The following is a 9,031-nucleotide window of genomic DNA, read 5'->3' on the forward strand; positions in this document are numbered from 1 at the left end:
ACAGAAGCCTAACAGCAGCTTTTTGTTTCACATATTCAATTTGTTATCTCAAATGCTTCACATCTGTTGAAGAAATACTGTTAATCTTTTGAAAATGACTGTTAAGTGGTCTGCCTTTACAGCAAATGTGGAACTTGTAGACTTATTTTGTTGGTAGGGTTTTATCGTGTTCTAAGACCATCTAACGAAAAATCTTGTCACAGATGTATTTCTGTTGGGTTTTCCCTAGTTTAGTTGGTAATACACACGTTTGTTTCATTCTGTTTTTTTTAGGCAACTGTCTCTCATTCCAATCACAATAAAAAAATCTACTATGTCATCTATCCCACTGTGGGAACAGAGGAGGAGAGGAATATTGTAATGCTCTTGGGATTTAAAGATCAAACTGTAAGAAGTGAAAGAGAGTGAGGCTTGAAAGTGTGTAAAAGAAACACAAATAAGGATACTGGAATCTCGGCCTCTATATGAGACATCCTGTGTATGTAGATGAGTGTGTGTACAAGTGTGTATGTGTGTGTAGTTGAAAGTAAATGTGTGTATGTGTGCTCACGCTCAAGACTTAATGTCTATTAGTGTTATGAAGGGATATGTGTGCACACACCCTTTTCGATGTGAATGTGTGTGTGTGTGTCTGTGTGTCCGAAATTAGGCCTGACTGTGTGCTCTGTCCGACACACACACAATGCGGCTCTGTGTGCAGACCTGAGGAATGTGAGAGAGCACCGGGCAGTGGGGGAGAAGAGAGCCGCGGCTGTGGATGGAGGGAGGGTGCAGAAAGGTAGAGAGATGAGGAGAGGAGTAGAGTGGTGGCAGCAACACGACGAGGCTCCAGGGGTGTGTAGGGTGGCTGGGTTGCTGGAGATCAGATAATGTGAGGCCTGCTGATTGGCAAAAGTACCAGTATGAGCAGCAAAACATCGACCATAATCCCTGGCAACAGAGGGCCAATTCATGCCTGAGGATTAAGCACTGGTGAGGCTTTTCTTCTAATCATCGGATTTTTAGACCATTCTTTTATAGCTAAACAGGAATAAAGCCCAGATGTATATGACTTTCTTTCTTATGCAGCACACAAACAAATACTTTTAGAAGAATATCTCAGCTCTGTAGGTCCATTCAATGCAAGTGGGAGGCCAGAACTCTGAAAGTCCAAAAAGCATATAAATATAATCCATGTGCCTTCAGTGGTTAAATCAATTTCTTCTAAAGTGATAAGACAGATGTGGGAGAGAAACAGATCCATATTTAAGTCCTTTTTTCTACAAATGACTATGTCCACTATCACCTTTACTTTCACATTCTTCTTCTTCTTTTTTTTTTTTTTTTAAAGATTCACATTCTTCTTCTTTTTTTTTTTTTTAAAGATTCACATTCTTCAAGCATATCACCACCTACTGGTTGGGACTGGTCAAAGGTGGAGATTGATAGTAAATAAAAGACTGTTTCTGACACATACCAATCAAAGCACTTCTGAAGACATGGATTTAACCACTAGAGTTGTATGGATAGTGGTGGGGGGATTACTTCTGAATTGTAATCTGGTATTAGCAAAAACTGTAATCATTAAAAATGAGTAATTATAGCTGGTGGCTTGTATCAGGTCGGAATGTGCCATTCCACCCCCGCCCAACTACATTCATTAAAATTTGACACAGCTTATCAGATGTATATCTGCTGTAGGCTGCTTTGTTAAATATTTCTAAAAGAATTTGAGTGATGAATAAATTATGAACAATTTACAGCCTTTGCCTGATTAATATGTAATGTACTCCATAAAAAGTAACTGTAATCTGATTATTTGTTTAATAAAATGTTCTTGAATCTATTTATAATTAATGATTTTTGTAATGTGATTATGTTATCCATATTATATGTAATGCGTTACTACTCAGCACTGTGTATGGATTACTTTTATAATGCTTTTATGTGCTTTTTGGAACTTCAAAGTTCTGGCCACCCTTCACTTGCATTAAATGGACCAACAGTGCTGATATAATCTTCTAAAAATCTGTGTTCTGCAGCAGAAAGAAAAATTCTGATCCATATGCCAAGATAAGATACTCCAATGGCTTCACATGATTGAACATTTGTGTCAGCTGAGACTAAACTGTAATTAAAATGCTCAAAAACCCCAGCGGTGACATAAATGTAAATTCACTACTCTCATATTTATATGGCAATAACGAAAATACAATTTTCTGTGATTTTATGCCATGAGTCTAATCAAACTTTGATTGCCGTGGGAAACCGTATGATTCTACTGTCCATATGTGGGGCCAGACGGGGGAGAAGGAGAGGGTTCGCTCTGTCTTTATTTGGTCTCATAAAGCTTCCTATTTACACTCATAACTTTTAAGATAAGCTATGGCAAACAGAGGGTCGGTGTCCAATGACATAGGATTTTAGACAGCAGTTCCTAAATGAAAAGACCTCCATTGATGGTGTGATTTAGTCCACAACTATGCCTAATTAACCTTGGAAACCACTGTACAGATTTAATAGCACCCTGATTTACTTTGTCCAAAACTTAATGTTCATCCAATTTACACTATATGATTTAACCAAAGCTCTAAATAATAGAGCAGTCCAGATGTTAGGCTTTTGGAAAATATCCTTCTGTGTGATTATGTATTGTGGAGCTTTGTGCAAAACCAGTGTTAACTGTTGTAGAAGCTGCTCTTTATTTTCAGGAACCAATGTTGTTTACCAATGCTGGATGCTTGAACAAACACACACAATCACACACAATGATTATTTTAACAAAACAAACAATTCACCACAGCACTCTGCATTCTTAGCAGCTTTCTGGTACACATATGAGGAGGAGAGTTAAGTCCTGTGAACTGCCCTGAGAAATGTGTTCTACAAGTTCGCAAAGAATCCAGGTGGTATGTGGATACTTAATCTCATAATAAAAATAATAATAATAGATCCATTACAGAACAACAACACGTCAAGAAGAATCTGTGTGTAGTGCCTTCAACACTGAGTATCATCAAAGCCAAGCCGAAAACCATAAGGGCATGGACACATTTTTATTGACCTTTGAGACCTATCTATAATATATCAAGATAAATATTTTTCCACAGCACATATTTGAGTTTATAAGATAGGTTGCAAAGATAAGAAAGGGGTTTAATGTGTATGCAAAGATTCATAGAAAGGTGGAGATTGGGGTGGAGGCCAAAACCACATCAAGGGTGTAGAGAAAGTTTCTCACAAATGTTATATAGGGACAGTAAATCTGTTTTACATTTATTCTTGTACTTATATAATCTCTTCATTGTTATCTCAAAATCTCAATATACAGCAACTGTTATCCCCCCACTTGTGTCAATTAATTTGCACATAAAGTAGATTCATCATATTGTATATCAAAACTATATTTATATATATATATATATATATATATATATATATATATATATATATATATATATATATATATATACTGTGCTAAAGATTTCGGCACTTAAGATGTTTCACAAAACATGTGTCTTAAGATGGTTATTTATATCTTCAGCTTTAGTGTGTCAATAGGAAAAAAATATTTTAGACTCTCAAATATTACTTTTGCAAATCAAATATATTAGAATAAAAGAACAGGGCACTCTGCATTGCCCCACAGAGCCCCCCACTGAACATCAAGTCAGTCTGGGTTTACATGAAGACAAAGAAGTAATTGAGACAGCCTAAATAGATCAAATAACTGTGGTAAATTCTCCAAGAAGCTTGGAACATCCTATTTGCCAACAACCAATAATAACTGTGTCTATGTGTACCTAAGAGAATATGGGCTGTTTTAAAGGTAAAGGTGGTCACACCGAATATAGATTTAGCTTTTTTTATGTTTACTGCAGTGGTGGCTCAGCGGTTAAGGCTCTGGTTTACTGACCAGAAGGTCAGGGGTTCAAGCCCCAACACCACCAAGACACCACTGTTGGGCCCTTGAGCAAGGCCCTTGAACCTATCTGCTCCAGGGGCGCTGTATCATGGCTGACCCTGCACTCTGACCCCAGCTTAGCTTAGCTGGGATATGTGAAAAATAAATAATTTCACCATATGTATGTATAATGTGTGACAATTGATCAATTAAATTAAATTAAATTAAAATTAAATTAAATTGATAAATGAAAACTATTTATGGCATTATTTTTGAAGACAGGTTGTAGAGAAAGTGCCTACAACTTTTGCACAGTACTGTATATCGTTTTGATATATGAAGAATCTACTGTATGTGCAAATGTATAATCAATCAATTTACATATATGTAGTTTGGTAACACTTTACTTTCAAGTTCACTTTGTTAAGGGTTTATAAAAGGGTTATTTATTGACTAATAATGTTATTATAAATGCATTACAAATCATTCATATGAGATTATCCTTTAAGTCTTGAAAGTAAATGCAAACTGTTATGATTGGCTCTCTGCTCTTGATTGACCTGCTCTCTTCAGCAACTGCTCACCGCTACTAGGCGGGGCTGCGTGATAGGCTTCAATGTGTTGTTGTGGAGGTGGTCAGATGCAAATGTCTACCACAGTGGACATAACAATGTGGAGGAAGTAGAGAACAAGTTGTTTTCTCAGCTTGGTTTTTAAAAATTGCAATGAAGAGGAAGTTTTGAGTTCTGAAACTTACAGTAAGTTGTTATAGCACAATGACCTCTTCCATGTCAAAACATCAAGGAAAATGTGATTCCTCATGTCATGACCCCTTTAATGTAAAGTAGACTCATATGAAAAAATCCTTAAGGAGGTGTCAACTTTAGAAACAAGTTCTGTATGGTTTAATGATCATCATGCTTTATTAAATGATATATGCTGTGAATGAGCATGAAAAAAAGTTTTTATTTTATTTGTATTTATTTCATTAAATTTCAGATGACTTCAGGTAACTAGGACTCGGTAAGCACCATTCTTCTGACATCAATGTGAAAAGGAAAGTGACAACATAAGTGAGTGAAGGCATTACAGTAATGAATATAAACACAAAGCAGCTAGAATAAATATGACATTTAATCTTTAATAGTTTATTTTTGCTGCAATGTGATATAACTCATTGATTAGGGCATTTAAAGTTTTTGATTAATATGAGTGTGATTAAGTGTATTTATTAAGCATTTAGCCTAAGTTAATATGCTCACTACTGGTCAAGTATTAACATTAAATGTTTAATTAACATTAAAGTCATCCTTTTATTCATGTTGTATTAATTGCATATCAATGAGTTATAATGTATTTGTAAATGACATTTTTGTAATTAATTAACCACTTTAGGAACCATTATTGAAGAAAACATTGCTGTTAAGTGTTACCTGTAATTCTAATCTGAAAAGTGAATAACTCAAATAAAGAGTTTAATTAAACAACAAAGCAGTTTACAGCAAGTATTCTGTAAACATCATTGGTTGCACGTTACAGTCAAGTTCTATTCCTTGACTTGACTTACTGCATTACCATGAATGAACAATGAACTTTAGCTAAAATGAACTAATGTTAACATATTCAACTTTAAATGTAAAATCTGTATTTAGGATATATAGAAATTAACATTAACCAAGATTAATAAGTGCTGTAAAATGTTGGTCATAAATAGTTCATGTTAACTGATGTAGTTAGCTAGATACAACCTTATCGTAAAGTGTTATCACATCATTTGTTAATAATGAGAGCATAATAAATATCTTAGAAATGTGTTTATAGACAGAATGCTTTTTGTAATAGGCAATAAGCAATCTTCAGTTATTTTCTTTATTATGCACACCATATATATATATATATATATATATATATATATATATATATATATATATATATATATATATATATTACGGACCTAATGTATATATATATATATATGGTCTGCCCATTAAAACACAACCAAACACACACACACACCCTAAACCATGCCCTACTGTTGACCCCATGGTGGAGAATGTTTTTCATTCCTTCCACAATACACAGCCATGTGTATGGTGTTGAAATTATATATACATATATATACAGTACATGTATATATATAATGTCATCACCATGCACATGGCAGTTCTGGAGGAGGAGAAAGTAGGTTTAACATGGAGCAGGTAGACAAAGCCAGCATTCATGGACTTCATTCATAGAAGGAATGAAAAACATTCTCCACCAAGAGACGCATGGTCATCAGTAGGGCATGGTTTAGGGTGCGTGTGTGTTTGGATGTGTGTGTGCCAACACCAGGGGATATAATACAAGAGGAAGTGGTGTTTGATCTGATGATAAGTAGTTGTAATTTTACTCCAGCCTGTGGTTAAAATATGTCTTCCACCAAATATCCAGAGGAGCTGGTGGATGAGGAGAGAGGAAGGCAAATCGCATAGGTAAAGACAAAAATTATTAATGCGCATGTGCATGTGTGTGACCGGTCTCCTAAGACAACAGCACAACGGCCCACACAGGCTCACAGGAATGTGTTCAATCAGAGTTCACAGTGTGTCAGTGCAGTCCTCAGAAAAGAATACAATTCTCATATATTTATGCTCTTCCACAAACTGGCCAAACTGAGGCTGTAAATTACCCCCCAGTATAACTGAAAGGATAATGTCTGCATTGACATTTGGCTGTGGGAAGGTGAAGCGTTGTCTCTAGACTCTTGGGTTTGTAAAGTGCTGATTCTGTGTATCCATTTAGAAAGGTGAGTTAGTGTGTTCTGCCTCCTGCAGGCAAAATGAGATACTGAGAAGGATCCTATTTGGACTATTTGAAAGACAAACAACTTCAAGCACTATAAATTGCACCCTGCCAGGCAGCCTCATATAAACCTTATATGAGATAATGCTGTCAGTTTAATCAGATCATGTGGACGTAATGAGCAACACACCTTCTATAAATATTTATAATTTATAACATTTGAATAACATTTATAACATTTAAAAGTTAAAATTCAGAGTGCAAACATTCGATTGCTGTACATTGAATTGAAATGACACACCTGTCCATCAGAGATCAGGCTTAAACTATGTAGTTACACCAATGTCCACCAGGGTGAGCCCCAGAACAGCAAGTCTAGTCAGTAAAGTCAGGTTCTCAGTCTATTTTATCCGTTTTGTGTGATCTAATTGTTTGGAAAATAATCTCTGATCTGGCAGATATGAATGCATATATATATATATATATATATATATATATATATATATATATATATATATATATATATATATATATATATATATATATGATGAGCAAAAAAAACCTGTAGTGATTCTAATATAAAAACACAAAAGTGCAAATATATTTATTATATAGGGCAACTGACTCGTCTGACCAGAGCAAAAGACAATTGGATCACATGCCTGTGACCCAAGACCAAGGCAGAGTGGTGAGTCATGATGACCCAAGTCTCTGAAATGACTTCCCAGAATGTATAGAATGTCAGTAGTATGATCAAGGTCATCGTCAGAGGGGGACAACTGTAAATGTTTTCTTAGACACTGTCACACTAGGATGAGGGGGCCGACAAAGTTCCATTAGGATATAGCCTATACAGTATATTAAGCTTAAAGGACTGGCCTAAAATGTTGTCTCACCCATATAAGTTTGTCCCTTGCCATTTGCATTCAAGCAGCCCTGAGTATGATAATAAAGGCTTCAGTTTAACTCTTTAAGTCATAGACAAATCATAATCTAGAATGGCAAATCAAAAGTCCTTAAAATATTATTCAATATTTTCCTAAAAGCTTTACGATTTCGTATTCATAATAGTGGTTTTATGTTTCCAACACAAACATAAAACACATATTTAAGAAAGATAACTCATGATAATTATTTTATGACATATATTGCTTTGAACAGAAGTGTCAACATTAATAATGATAATTGTAAAAATAAATTAATATGACCACTCATAACATTATCACATTATCTTCAAGCTGTACCAGGATCAGTCCGGTTACAGGACCCCCACCCCTGATCTTCTGCCACTCAGCATTAAGCAGCATTTCAGGAAGAACCCACTGACCTCACATGCAGCTCCTAAATGTGGAGGCATTGTGTTGTGATTTATTTAGAATTATAAATACTGCATTGTATCATACAAAAGAACAAACTTCTTTATTTTCAGATTTAGATTAGTATGTAGATTTAGAATGTAGATTAGTGTCTCTTATTGTACACTACAATCTTTTAAAACAATGCAAAATAAAACATTACTCTCGGACAAAACAACTTTTGTTTCATATTGAATTACAATTTCATATTAAATTGGTAGTATATATTTATTACTATAAGTGCTGTATATTGCTATGTACTTATTATAGCAAAAGCATATATAGGCCTATGAACATTTGCATTTTGCTTACATTGTGGGACCAAATATCCCACCACATTAAAACCTGAAATCACCTATTGTTGGGACCTGAAAAGAGTCCCAATGAAGAAAGCAGCTTACATACTACTAATATAATATGTAATGATGATGATGAAATCTTAAATCTTAAAAAAAAAAAAAGGTTACTGTTTGAATTTAGCGGTCTAGGAGGGAATATAAAATACCATAAACTCATTTTAAAAAGAAGTAATAGTAAAGCAATTATAACTGATTTAGGGTTAAAATGTATTACTGGCTAAATGTCCATGCACAGTCAAACTGAATTATTTATTTCTGCTATTGGTGGTTATTAATCCATTTCTATGTCTCTGAGATCCACCAACTCTCTCTCTCTCTCTCTCTCTCTCTCTCTCTCTCTCTCTCTCTCTCTCTCTCTCTCCCTCAATTTAAAGTACTTTATTGGCTATGATTGTGTTTACATACAATATTGCCAAAGCATTAATACACAAAACAGACAATGACAAGACAATTAATATTAATAAAGCAGTCACAAATAACAATAAAAATCTAATAAAAATAAGGTGCCAGGTAATGAATAAAATAAAAACTATATAATAACAATATACACTATACAATACAAAATAAAATAAGCATTTAATAAGACATTATGAACATTAAAAAAACTAATTCTTCCTTTTTCTGAAAAGGTGTTTGTTATTGGTGGGCTT

The sequence above is a fragment of the Xyrauchen texanus genome, chromosome 37 (assembly GCF_025860055.1).
Source record: "Xyrauchen texanus isolate HMW12.3.18 chromosome 37, RBS_HiC_50CHRs, whole genome shotgun sequence".
Lineage (NCBI taxonomy): Eukaryota > Metazoa > Chordata > Actinopteri > Cypriniformes > Catostomidae > Xyrauchen > Xyrauchen texanus.